The sequence below is a fragment of the Saimiri boliviensis genome, chromosome 14 (genome assembly GCF_048565385.1).
Source record: "Saimiri boliviensis isolate mSaiBol1 chromosome 14, mSaiBol1.pri, whole genome shotgun sequence".
Classification (NCBI taxonomy): Eukaryota; Metazoa; Chordata; class Mammalia; order Primates; family Cebidae; genus Saimiri; species Saimiri boliviensis.
The window spans coordinates 27,684,251-27,697,302 of NC_133462.1; positions in this window are offsets into that span (position 1 = coordinate 27,684,251).

A 13,052-nucleotide genomic window follows, 5' to 3' on the forward strand; every position below is an offset into this window, starting at 1 on the left:
AGTATCATGGCTTTCCTACATCCTTTTGGAGCCAAGGGATGACTGTGAACGAGTGGGCAGGGCCAGCCATTTCCTGTAGAGAGAAGATCAGTGCCTCTTTGGTGGCCCTTGCAATGTATGACAGCTACCTCTTTGGGCTTCCAAACTGCCTCTAGCAGTCTGAGAATTTCTTCCTTTATTTATTTATTTAGTTAGTTAGTTTTTTTTTTTTTTTTTTTTTTTTTTTTTTTTTTTTTGAGACGGAGTTTCGCTCTTGTTACCCAGGCTGGAGTGCAATGGCGCGATCTCGGCTCACCGCAACCTCCGCCTCCCGGTTTCAGGCAATTCTCCTGCCTCAGCCTCCTGAGTAGCTGGGATTACAGGCACGCGCCACCATGCCCAGCTAATTTTTTTTTTGTATTTTTAGTAGAGACGGGGTTTCAACCATGTTGACCAGGATGGTCTCGATCTTTTGACCTCGTGATCCACCCGCCTCAGCCTCCCAAAGTGCTGGGATTACAGGCTTGAGCCACCGCGCCCGGCTTAGTTAGTTATTTTTAAGACGGGGTTGCCGGGCGCAGTGGCTCAAGCCTGTAATCCCAGCACTTTGGGAGGCCGAGGCGGGTGAATCACGAGGTCGAGAGATCGAGACTATCCTGGTCAACATGGTGAAACCCCGTCTCTACTAAAAATACAAAAAATTAGCTGGGCATGGTGGCTCGTGCCTGTAATCCCAGCTACTCAGGAGGCTGAGGCAGGAGAATTGCCTGAATCCAGGAGGCGGAGGTTGCGGTGAGCCGAGATCGTGCCATTGCACTCTAGCCTGGGTAACAAGAGCAAAACTCCGTCTCAAAAAAAAAAAAAAAAAAAGACGGGGTTTCACCATGTTGATCAGGCTGGTCTTGAACTCGCGACCTGAGGTGATCAACCTGCCTTGGCCTCCAAAGTGCTTGGATTACAGGCATGAGCCACCACACCCGGCCAGAATTTCTTCCTTATTTTTGACTTCTTTTCCTCCTGCTGGTCGCACGCAGCCCTCTTTCCTTGTATATCGCCTATGTATGTGGACAGTTGGAAAGACGTATTTGGAGTCAGTATAAATACTGGCCGCTTTACCTTTAGCATGGCACAGGGCTTGAATGAGGGCGTGTAATTACGCCCATTGTGCTGATCAGCCTCTGGGCAAGGGGGCTGCCTTCAGTGGCGGTGGTGACTGCATACCCTGCATACCTCTCCCCATTTTGGACCTAGCTGCTTCCATCAGTGACAGGTTTAAGTCTGCCTTTGAGAGGAGACATTCCTTAAGGTCTGGCTGACTAGCAAAGACCTCATCTACCACCTCTTCAAGTCGTGATCTGGGGCTCCCTCCTCTGTGGGTAGAAATGTGGCCGGTTTGAAGCCACACACAGCCTCAATGGTGACCCATGGTTTTTTCCAGACCAGCCCTTGGTAGTGGGTTAAACAGGCATTTGAGAGCCACCAGCGCCCCTGACTGCTCATAAGGGTGGATACCGAGTGGGGCACTTTGATATGGACAGTCTGGCCCAAGGTTAGCTTGTCAGCTTCCTTCATCAGAGTGACTGTGGCGGCTAAGGCTCAGTGACGAGGGGGTCATCCCGATGCCACTGCATCCAACTGTTTAGACAGATATGCTACTGGTCTCTGCCAAGGCCCAGTGGTCTGGGTGAGGACCCCAAGTGCTGTTTTGTTTCTCTTCTGAACTAGTAGATTGAATTCTCAGGTAATATCTGGAAGTACTAGTGCTGGGGCACTTAGGAGCAGTGCCTTGATTTCCCAGAAGCCCATGTCTTGGCTCTCACCCTACTCAAGGGGTCTATCTTCCGGCCCAGTTAGGGCCCCATAGAGGGGCCTTGCTACGTCCGAGAAGCTGGGAATCCATTTGCAGCAGAAACATGCCACCCTGAGAGACTGCTGGAGCTTCCGCTGGGTGTTGGGAGAGGGCATGGGGCAAATCACCCGTTTTCTCTCTGGTCCCAGGGACTGGTGTCCTTTGGTGATGATGAACCCCAGGCACCTCACCTGTTGTCTGCAGGTCTGGGCCTTTTCCGTGAGACTTTATGTCCTGCCTCTGGAAGGAGCTGCAGCAGCGCCTTGGTCCCTTCCCAGCAGTCCTTCCGCCCCCTGCTGGCGAGAAGAAGGTCGTCCACGTACTGCACCGGTGTGCAGCTGAGGTCCGCTGGTGGGAAGGCAGCTGGGGCTGCAGCGAGTGCCTCACTGAACAATGGGGGAGAGTTTTTAAATCCGTAGGGCAAACGGGTCCAGGTCAGTTTCATCTTCTCCCATTCGAAGGTGAAAAGCTCCTGGCTCTTTGGTGCCAGTCGTAGACAGAAAAATCTGTTCGCCTTGATCTCCCAAAGTGCTGAGATTAAAGGTGTAAGCCACCGCGCCACCCCTCCCCCATGCTTTTCTGTTTGTTTGTTTATTTATTTGGACAAGGTTTCACTCTTGTTGCCCACACCTGAGTGCAATAATGTGATCTCAACTCACTGCAACCTCTGCATTCCAGGTTCAAGCAAATCTCCTGCCTCAGCCTCTTGAGTAATGCATTAATCGTACCTTGAAAAATACTCTTACAGGCTGGGCACGGTGGCTCATGCCTGTAATCCTAGCACTTTGGGATGCTGAGGTGGGTGGGTCACCTGAGGTCAGGAGTTCAAGACCAGCCTGGCCATCATGGTGAAACCCCATCTTGAAAGAAAAATAGAAAAGTACTCTTAGGCCGGGCGTGGTGGCTCAAGCCTGTAATCCCAGCACTTTGGGAGGCCGAGGCAGGTAAATCGCAAGGTCAAGAGATCAAGACCATCCTGGTCAACATGGTGAAACCCCGTCTCTACTAAAAATACAAAAAATTAGCTGGGCATGGTGGTGCGTGCCTGTAATCCCAGCTACTCAGGAGGCTGAGGCAGGAGAATTGCTTGAACCCAGGAGGCGGAGGTTGCAGTGAGCCGAGATTGTGCCATTGCACTCCAGCCTGGGTAACAAGAGCAAAACTCTGTCTCAAAAAAGAAAAGAAAAGAAGAAAAGTACTCTTACAAAATTAATTTTGGAGATTGGTGAAAATTGGGTAAAACTCCTTCTTTTAGACCTTCTCAGAGTTAGATGCACCCCACACAAGGTGGGATTCTCTCCTTTTAAAGCCATGCACGGGAGGGCCCCACCTATCTTGCCTAAACTGAGGGATACTCAGCAGAGATATCCCAAGCTAATTTATTATGGTACTTACAGTCTCTCCAACAGGTTCAAGATATCATCCAGCCGCTCATTCAGGGAGCACAACCTAATCCGGTTCCTGACCTGACGGGGCCCTGCCACCTCTTCTGTCCTGGTGACCTGGTGTATGTCAAAACATTCCAGAAGGAAGGACTCTTTCCGGCTTGAAAAGGACCTCACACTGTCATCCTTACCACACCCACGGCCCTAAAAGTGGATGGCATTCCTGCTTGGATTCATCATTTCCGCATCAAGAAGGCCAACAAAACACAGCAAGAGACAAGGGTCCCCAAGCCCAGGTCAGACAACCCTCAAGCTGCACCAAGGTCGGGTACAGCCATCAGACTAGTTCTTTTTTTTTTTTTTTTTTTTTTTTTTTTTTTTTTTTTTGAGACGGAGTTTCGCTCTTGTTACCCAGGCTGGGGTGCAATGGCGCGATCTCGGCTCACAGCAACCTCCGCCTCCTGGGCTCAGGCAATTCTCCTGCCTCAGCCTCCTGAGTAGCTGGGATTACAGGCACGCGCCCCCATGCCCAGCTAATTTTTTGTATTTTTAGTAGAGACGGGGTTTCACCATGTTGACCAGGATGGTCTCGATCTCTCGACCTCGTGATCCACCTGCCTCGGCTTCCCAAAGTGCTGGGATTACAGGCGTGAGCCACCGCGCCCAGCACAGACTAGTTCTTTTTATTTACTTTTATTGTCTGCTTCCGGTCGTTAAGGCTTCTGTCCTCCTCCTACTCGTTTCTCCTTACTTCTTTTGCAACAGGCCTAGTGCTTGTGGACACCACCTGGAAGGAGACCACCTCCAATGCAGCCTCTTTTACAATCGGTTTATGTGTTTTATTCCCAAAGCCCAGCTGTACCCTCAAAGAACAGGAAAGTTTGCCCCTCTGGGTAGGAGTGGGGCTCACCCACTTTGCTGTCGGGTTTGGACACACCAAAAGTGAAAGTGGATGTGGCAGCTGGAGGGGTGCAGAAAAGGGACTCCAATGTGTAGATTTCTACCTAAGTCCTGGAGATCACCCTGACATCACTTGCCAGAGCTGTTACCAGGTTTTCTGCTCTTTCTGGCCATATGTAACCTTGGCTACTTACCCGCGGGGACCAGCTCGGTCCCCGACCCTTTCTATAGCTCATACCTTTCATCCTAGACCATGTACTATAGGAGCTTGTAATCCTTTCACTATAACTATCCATAACCCTAGCTCAGTTCAATGGTAGTATGGTATGACATGGGGACTGCGACTCTATCTCACAGGGTTTGATCTCAGAACTGTGTTTACCATTCAGAAAAAGGTCCTGATCCCCTGTAGCCCCCCTAAACCAATTGGTCCCTTAACTGATTTAGGAGACCCCATGTTCTGCCCACACCCAGATAAAGTCAGCCCCATCGGCCCAACTGTCCCATCGCCAGTCCAAGCTCCTAAACCCCGGCTGCAGCATCAATGCCTCCAACTCAGTTTAATGTCCGTTCTAGATGGAGTACATTACCTTCTTAATGTTACTCAGCTAAAACTGGCCCAAGATTGTTGGTTATGCCTGAAGGCAAAATCCCCATATTGCGTTGGATTGGGAGTGGAAGTTAAGTTTAATACTGGCCTTTTTTCCTGTCATGCCCATCCCCATTCCCTTACACTAGGAAATGTTTCACAAAGTGCCTCCTGCCTACTCAGTAATGGATATAACCTATCTGCTTCCCCCTTTCAGGCCACCTGGCTTGCACTTTGGGCCTCACCCGCTGCATCGATGGAACCTAAGCCGGACCTCTCCTGTGTGTTAGTTCACGTGCTTCCCAGGTTTCTATGTACAGCAGACCAGAGAGACAACTTCTATTTTTTATTTTTGAGATGGAGTTTCGCTCTTGTTACCCAGGCTGGAGTGCAATGGCGCGATCTCGGCTCACCGCAACCTCCGCCTCCTGGGTTCAGGCAATTCTCCTGCCTCAGCCTCCTGAGTAGCTGGGATTACAGGCACGTGCCACCATGCCCAGCTAATTTTTGTATTCTTAGTAGAGACGGGGTTTCACTATGTTGACCAGGACGGTCTCGATCTCTTGACCTCGTGATCCACCCGCCTCGGCCTCCCAAAGTGCTGGGATTACAGGCATGAGCCACCGCGCCCGGCAGAAAATTTATTTTCAAATACTTGTGTTACGTATCAGAGGCTCTAACGATATATATATATATTTTTTTTGAGACGGAGTTTCACTCTTGTTACCCAGGCTGGAGTGCAATGGCGCGATCTCGGCTCACTGCAACCTCCGCCTCCTGGGTTCAGGCAATTCTCCTGCCTCAGCCTCCGGAGTAGCTGGGATTACAGGGACGTGCCACCATGCCCAGGTAATTTTTTGCACCTTTAGTAGAGACGGGGTTTCACCATGTTGACCAGGATGGTCTCGATCTCTTGACCTCGTGATCCACCCGCCTCGGCCTCCCAAAGTGCTGGGATTACAGGCTTGAGCCACCGCGCCCAGCGGCTCTAACGATATTAATGTGTGTGTGTGTGTGTGTGTGTGTGTGTTTTATTTAGCAATGTAGGTTATTTGCTTTTAAAGTTGGATTACAGCAGTTTCATTTTGTGTAAGAATAGCATATATTTAAAACAAAATTTATCTCTGGTTTATTTATTTATTTATTTATTTATTTATTTATTTATTTTAAAGATGGGGTTTCACCATGTTGGTCAGGTTGGTCTTGAACTCCCGACCTCAGGTGATCCGCCTGCCTTGGCCTCCAAAGTGCTTGGATTACAGGCGTGAGCCACCATGCCCGACCTCTCTGGTTTATTTTAAATAACTATAAATAGTTTATCATTACAGTATTCTATTTATGCCTATACTGCATTTTCTCTGAAATATTACTGCCAAACACTGCCTGCCAATGATTCAAAATACTTGCCTTCCATGAGTACAGTTAGTCAAATATTGTTATCTAGACACATTCTTTCTTAATGGTACATCAATACTGCAAACCAGAGTTTATGAGTAAACATTTCTCTTATTACTGTCTTGCAGTTCTATATTAGTGTGTTTTCTTAGTATAGGTTTCTTTTTTTCTTTTTTCTTTTTTTTTTTTTTTTTTGAGACACAGTCTTGCTCTGTCAACCAGGCTGGAGTGCAGTGGCATGATCATGGCTCACCACAACCTCTGCCTCCCAGGTTCAAGTAATTCTTCTTTTGCCTCATCCTCCAGAGTAGCTGGGACTACAGGCTCATGTAACCACACCTGGCTAATTTTTGTATTTTTAGTAGAGATGGGGTTTCACCTTATTGGCCAGGCTAGTCTTGAATTCCTGACCCTGTGATTCACCCCCCTTGGCCTCCCAGAGTGCTGGAATTACAGGCGTGAGCCATCGTGCCTGTCTAATGTAGGTTTCTTAACATCAGTTTATTGTCTTTTTTGGTTTTACTTATATATTACAGTTTTAGATAATTGCAATTCTCTTTGACTTCTTTAAGTCAACGTGAGGTTTAATTAAGTTATAAATCAGCCATATGTTTATAACAATCTGATTTTATATGTGTGTGCTTATTTATAACTATGACCCCAATTTTGGTTGTGACTTACCTTGTATATATTCTTTCTTAGCTGATTTGTTTTTTTTTTAATTTTTTAATTATTTATTTATTTTGTATTATTTATTTATTTATTTATTTATATTTATTTTTTAAAGATGGGGTTTCACCATATTGGTCAGGCTGGTATCAAACTCCTGACCTCAGCTGATCTGCCCACTTCAGCCTCCCAAAGGGCTGGGATTATAGGCTTGAGCCACCACGCCTGGCTTGCTTTTTTTTTAAAAATGGAGTTTCACTCTTGTTGCCCAGTCTAGAGTGCAGTGGCATGATCTCAGCTCATTGCAACCTCTGCCTCTCGGGTTCAAGCGATTCTCCTGCCTCAGCCTCCTGAGTAGCTGGGTTTACAGGCATGTACCACCACACTTGGCTAATTTTGAACTTTTAGTAGAGATGGGGTTGTTCCATGTTGATCAGGCTGGTCTTGAACTCCTGACGTCAGGTAATCCATCTGCCTTGGCTTCCCAAAATGCAGGCATGAGCCACTGTGCCTGACCTCTTAGCTGATTTTCACTCGTTGTTTCATCTTGTTTAAGTGAGTAGTTTTGGAAATAGTCTTTACTAGGGGCTGGGAGTGGTGGCTCAAGCCTGTAATCCCAGCACTTTGGGAGGCCGAGGCGGGTGGATCACGAGGTCAAGAGATCGAGACCATCCTGGTCAACATGGTGAAACCCCGTCTCTACTAAAAATACAAAAAATTAGCTGGGCATGGTGGCGCGTGCCTGAAATCCCAGCTGCTCAGGAGGCTGAGGCAGGAGAATTGCCTGAACCTAGGAGGCGGAGGTTGCGGTGAGCCGAGATCGCGCCATTGCACTCCAGCCTGGGTAACAAGAGCGAAACTCCGTCTCAAAAAAAAAAAAAAAAAGGAAATAGTCTTTATTTTCACCGTGTATTTAATGATGAATATGTATTTCCTTTGTGTGAAAAAAACACTTTTGTGATTTGAAGGTAATTTCTAAAAAGATTTGTAATTCTATATTGTTTTCAGTTTTTTTCTTTTGAAAAATTGTTTTAAAAACATATAATGGCCGGGCGCGGTGGCTCAAGCCTGTAATCCCAGCACTTTGGGAGGCCGAGGCGGGTGGATCACAAGGTCAAGAGATCGAGACCATCCTGGTCAACATGGTGAAACCCCGTCTCTACTAAAAATACAAAAAATTAGCTGGGCATGGTGGTGTGTGCCTGTAATCTCAGCTACTCAGGAGGCTGAGGCAGGAGAATTGCTTGAACCCAGGAGGCGGAGGTTGCGGTGAGCCGAGATTGCGCCATTGCACTCCAGCCTGGGTAACAAGAGAGAAACTCCGTCTCAAAAAAAAAAACAAAAAACAAACAAACAAAAAAAACATATAATAAAGCCGGGAGTGGTGGTTCACGCCTGTAATCCCAGCACTTTGGGAGGCCGAGGCGGGTGGATCACGAGGTCAAGAGATCAAGACCATCCTGGTCAACATGGTGAAACCCCGTCTCTACTAAAAATACAAAAATTAGCTGGGCATGGTGGCGCACGCCTGTAGTCCCAGCTTCTTGGGAGGCTGAGGCAGGAGAATTGCCTGAACCCAGGAGGCGGAGGTTGTGGTGAGCCGAGATTGCGCCATTGCACTCCAGCCTGGGTAACAAGAGCGAAACTCCGTCTCAAAAAAAATAGATATATCTATAATATAAAATTTGTCATCTTAAAACTATTGAAGTGTACATTTCAGGGCCAGGCATGGTTGTGGCTCACATCTGTAATTCCAGAAATTTTGGGAGGCCAAGACAGGAGGATCACTGGGCTCGGTGGCTCACACCTGTAATCCCAGCACTTTGGGAGGCCGAGGCGGGTGGATCACGAGGTCAAGAGATCGAGACCATCCTGGTCAACATGGTGAAACCCCGTCTCTACTAAAAATATAAAACATTAGCTGGGCATGGTGGTGTGTGCCTGTAATCCCAACTACTCAGGAGGCTGAGGCAGGAGAATTGCCTGAGCCCAGGAGGCGGAGGTTGCGGTGAGCCGAGATCGCGCCATTGCACTCCAGCCTGGGTAACAAGAGTGAAACTCTGTCTCAAAAAAAAAAAAAAAAAGTATATTCACATTGTTATGCAAAAGGCTTCTAGAAATTACATCTTGTAAAACTAAAAATACCCCTTAAGTAACAACAACCCATTTGACCTCCCTACAGCCCTTGACACACTTCCACTTTCGGTTTTTATGAATGTGACCACTTAAGATATCTCATAGAAGTGGAATAATATAATATTTATCATTTTATTACTGGCTTATTTTAAGTGACATCGTATTCTAAAAGGTTATCTTAAATTGTTACAAGATAATTTTTTTTTTTTTTTTTTTTTGAGACGGAGTTTCGCTCTTGTTACCCAGGCTGGAGTGCAATGGCACGATCTCGGCTCACCGCAACCTCCGCCTCCTGGGTTCAGGCAATTCTCCTGCCTCAGCCTCCTGAGTAGCTGGGATTATAGGCACGCACCACCATGCCCAGCTAATTTTTTGTATTTTTAGTAGAGACGGGGTTTCACAATGTTAACCAGGTTGGTCTCCATCTCTCGACCTCGTGATCCACCCGCCTCGGCCTCCCAAAGTGCTGGGATTACAGGCTTGAGCCACCGCGCCCGGCCTAATTTTGTATTTTTAGTAGAGATGGGGTTTCTCCATGTTGGTCAGGCCGATCCCAAACTCCTGATGTCGTGACCCACCCGCATGCGCCTCCCGAAGTGCTGGGATTACAAGAGTGAGCCACCGCACCTGGCCTGAATGTGTTTTATTTTTACATATTTTTGGATTTGCCAGTTTTGCTTTTGCTTTTCATTCCTAGTTGTATTCAATTTTGGTGAGAAAACACACAGTGTATAATTTTTGTCTTCTTAAATATATGTGTTATCATTGTTTTGACACAGTATTTTACTTTGTCACCCAGCCTGAAATGCAGTAGCATGATTTTGGCTCACTGCAGTCTCAACTTTCTGGGTTCAAGTGATCCTTCCACCTCCGCCTCCCAAGTAGCTTGGACTACAGACATGCACTACTATGCCTGGCTAATTTTTTGATAATTTGTAGAGACAGGGTCTGACTTTGTTGCCCAGACTGGTCTCAAACTTCTGGCCCCAAGTGATCCTCCCACCTTGGTCTCCCAAAGTGTTGGGATTATAGGCATGAGCCACTTCACCCAGCCAGTATTTTTTCTTTTCTTTTTTTTTTTTTGAGACGGAGTTTTGCTCTTGTTACCCAGGCTGGAGTGCAATGGCCCGATCTCGGCTCACCGCAACCTCCGCCTCCTGGGTTCAGGCAATTCTCCTGCCTCAGCCTCCTGAGTAGCTGGGATTACAGGCACGCGCCACCATGCCCAGCTAATTTTTTGTATTTTTAGTAGAGACGGGGTTTCACTATGTTGACCAGGATGGTCTCGATCTCTTGACCTCGTGATCCACCTGCCTCGGCCTCCCAAAGTGCTGGGATTACAGGCTTGAGCCACGGTGACCAGCCCCCAGTATTCTTTAATAAGATTTGTTATGTATTCTTTTTTTTTTTTTTTTTTTTTTTGAGACAGAGTTTCGCTCTTGTTACCCAGGCTGGAGTGCAATGGCGCGATCTCGGCTCACTGCAACCTCGGCCTCCTGGGTTCAGGCAATTCTCCTGCCTCAGCCTCCTGAGTAGCTGGGATTACAGGCACGCGCCACCAGGCCCAGCTAATGTTTTGTATATTTAGTAGAGACGGGGTTTCACCGTGTTGACCAGGATGGTCTCGATCTCTTGACCTCGTGATCCACCCGCCTCGGCCTCCCAAAGTGCTGGGATTACAAGCTTGAGCCACCACGCCCGGCCAAGATTTGTTATGTATTCTAACATCATACACAAGGTGCAAATAAAAATATTGTGTATTCTCTTGATTTTGACTGAAAAATTTTGCACATGTCTGTTAAGTCTAGTAGGTCCGTGATATGGTTTTGGTGTTTATGTTCTTCAAATCTCATGCTGAAAAGTAATCTTCAGTGTTGGATGTGGGACCTGGTGGGAGATGTTTGGATCATGGGGTCAAATTTCTCATGAATGGCTTTGTACCATCATCTTGGTAATCAAAAAATGTAAACTCTGTTAATTCAGATGAGAGCTGGCTCATTAAAAGAACCTGGCTCCAGGCTGGGCGCAGTGGCTCACGCCTGTAATCCCAGCACTTGGGAGGCCGAGGTGGGTGGATCACGAGGTCAAGAGATCGAGACCATCCTGGTCAACATGGTGAAACCCCGTCTCTACTAAAAATACAAAAAATTAGCTGGGCATGGTGGTGCGCGTGCCTGTAATCCCAGCTATTCAGGAGGCTGAGGCAGGAGAATTGCCTGAACCCAGGAGGCGGAGGTTGCGGTGAGCCGAGATCGTGCCATTGCACTCCAGCCTGGGTAACAAGAGCGAAACTCGATCTCAAAAAAAAAGAACCTGGCTCCGCCACCTCACGGTTGCTCTGTCTCTTACCATGTGATATGTCCAGTTATTCTTGGTCTTCCACCATTTTGGAAACTTACTGAGACCTTCCACCAGAGGCAGATGCTGGCACACAGTTCTAGTACAGTTTGCTGAACCATGAGCCAAATAAATCTTTTTTTATTTATAAATTATTCACTCTCAGGTATTCCTCTATGTGCAACATAATTAATATAGTCTATAATGTTGTCTAAGTTTTCTGTTTTCCAGTTTTAGTATATTTGTTGCCGAGGCAAGCACAATTTTCTGTTTTCTTATTGATCTTTTATCTGAATTTTCTTTTATTAAAAATGGGGTCCTACCGGGTGCAGTGGCTCATGCCTGTAATCCCAGCACTTTAGGAGGCTGAGGTGGGTGGATCATAAGGTCAGGAGTTCAAGATCAGCCTGGCCAAGATGGTGAACCCCATCTCTACTAAAAATACAAAAATTAGCTGGGCTCAGTGGCATGTGCCTGTAATCCCAGCTACTCAGGAGGCTGAGGCAGGAGAATTACTTGAACCTGGGAAGTGGAGGTTGCAGTGAGCCGAGACTGTGCCATTGCACTCCAGCCTGGGTGACCAAATGAGATTCCATCTCAAAAAAAAAAAAAAGGCCGGGCGCGGTGGCTCGGGTCTGTAATCCCAGCACTTTGGGAGGCCGAGGCGGGTGGATCACAAGGTCAAGAGATTGAGACCATCCTGGTCAACACGGTGAAACCCTGTCTCTACTAAAAATACAAAAAAGTTGCTGGGCATGGTGACACATGCCTATAATCCAAGCTACTCAGGAGGCTGACACGGGAGAATTGCCTGAACCCAGGAGGCAGAGGTTGCAGTGAGCCGAGATTGTGTCATTGCACTCCAGCCTGGGTAACAAGAGCGAAACTCCGTCTCAAAAAAAAAAAAAAAAGGTCTTGTCTACAATTATTATGTCACTAGGTATTTTTTGCTTTAGTTTTCTGAGTATTTGTTTTATATATTTTGGAGACCTAATCTTGTATATACATATAAAAAGTAGATAAATTGACCCATTATACTATTATATAATATCAATCTTTGTTTCAAGCTAGTACTTGAGATGTAGCTTATTATGTCTAATATGATTATGAATATCTCACACAATTGTGGTTACTATTTGCATGAAATACAGAGTTTTTCCATTCTGTTACTTTCAGCCTATTTGACTCAATCCTAAACTTTTTTTTTTTTTGAGACAGTCTTCCTCTGTCATCCAGGCTGGAGTGTGGTGGCACAATCTCCACTCGCTGCAACCTCTGCCTTACAGGTTCAAGTGCTTCTTGTGTCTAGCATGTTGAATAGCTGGGATTACAGGAATGTGCCAACGCCCTTCCTAATTTTCATATCCATATGTATATTTATTTATTAGAGATGGAGCTTTGCCATATTGTCCAGGCTGGTCTCAAACTTCTGACCTCAAGTGATCTTCCAGCCTCAGCCTCCCAGTGTAGAGATTACAGGGATGAGCCACTGTTTCTGACCTAAAATTAGTCTCTTGTAGGGAGCATATTGTATGCTATTTTCTTTTTTTCTTTTTTTTTTTTTTTTTGAGACAGAGTTTTGCTCTTGCTACCCAGGCTGGAGTGCAATGGCGCGATCTCGGCTCACCGCAACCTCCGCCTCCTGGGTTCAGGCAATTCTCCTGCCTCAGCCTCCTGAGTAGCTGGGATTACAGGCACGTGCCACCACGCCCAGCTAATTTTTTGTATTTTTAGTAGAGATGGGGTTTCACCATGTTGACCAGGTTGGTCTCGATCTCTCAACCTTGTGATCCACCCGCCTTGGCCTCCCGAA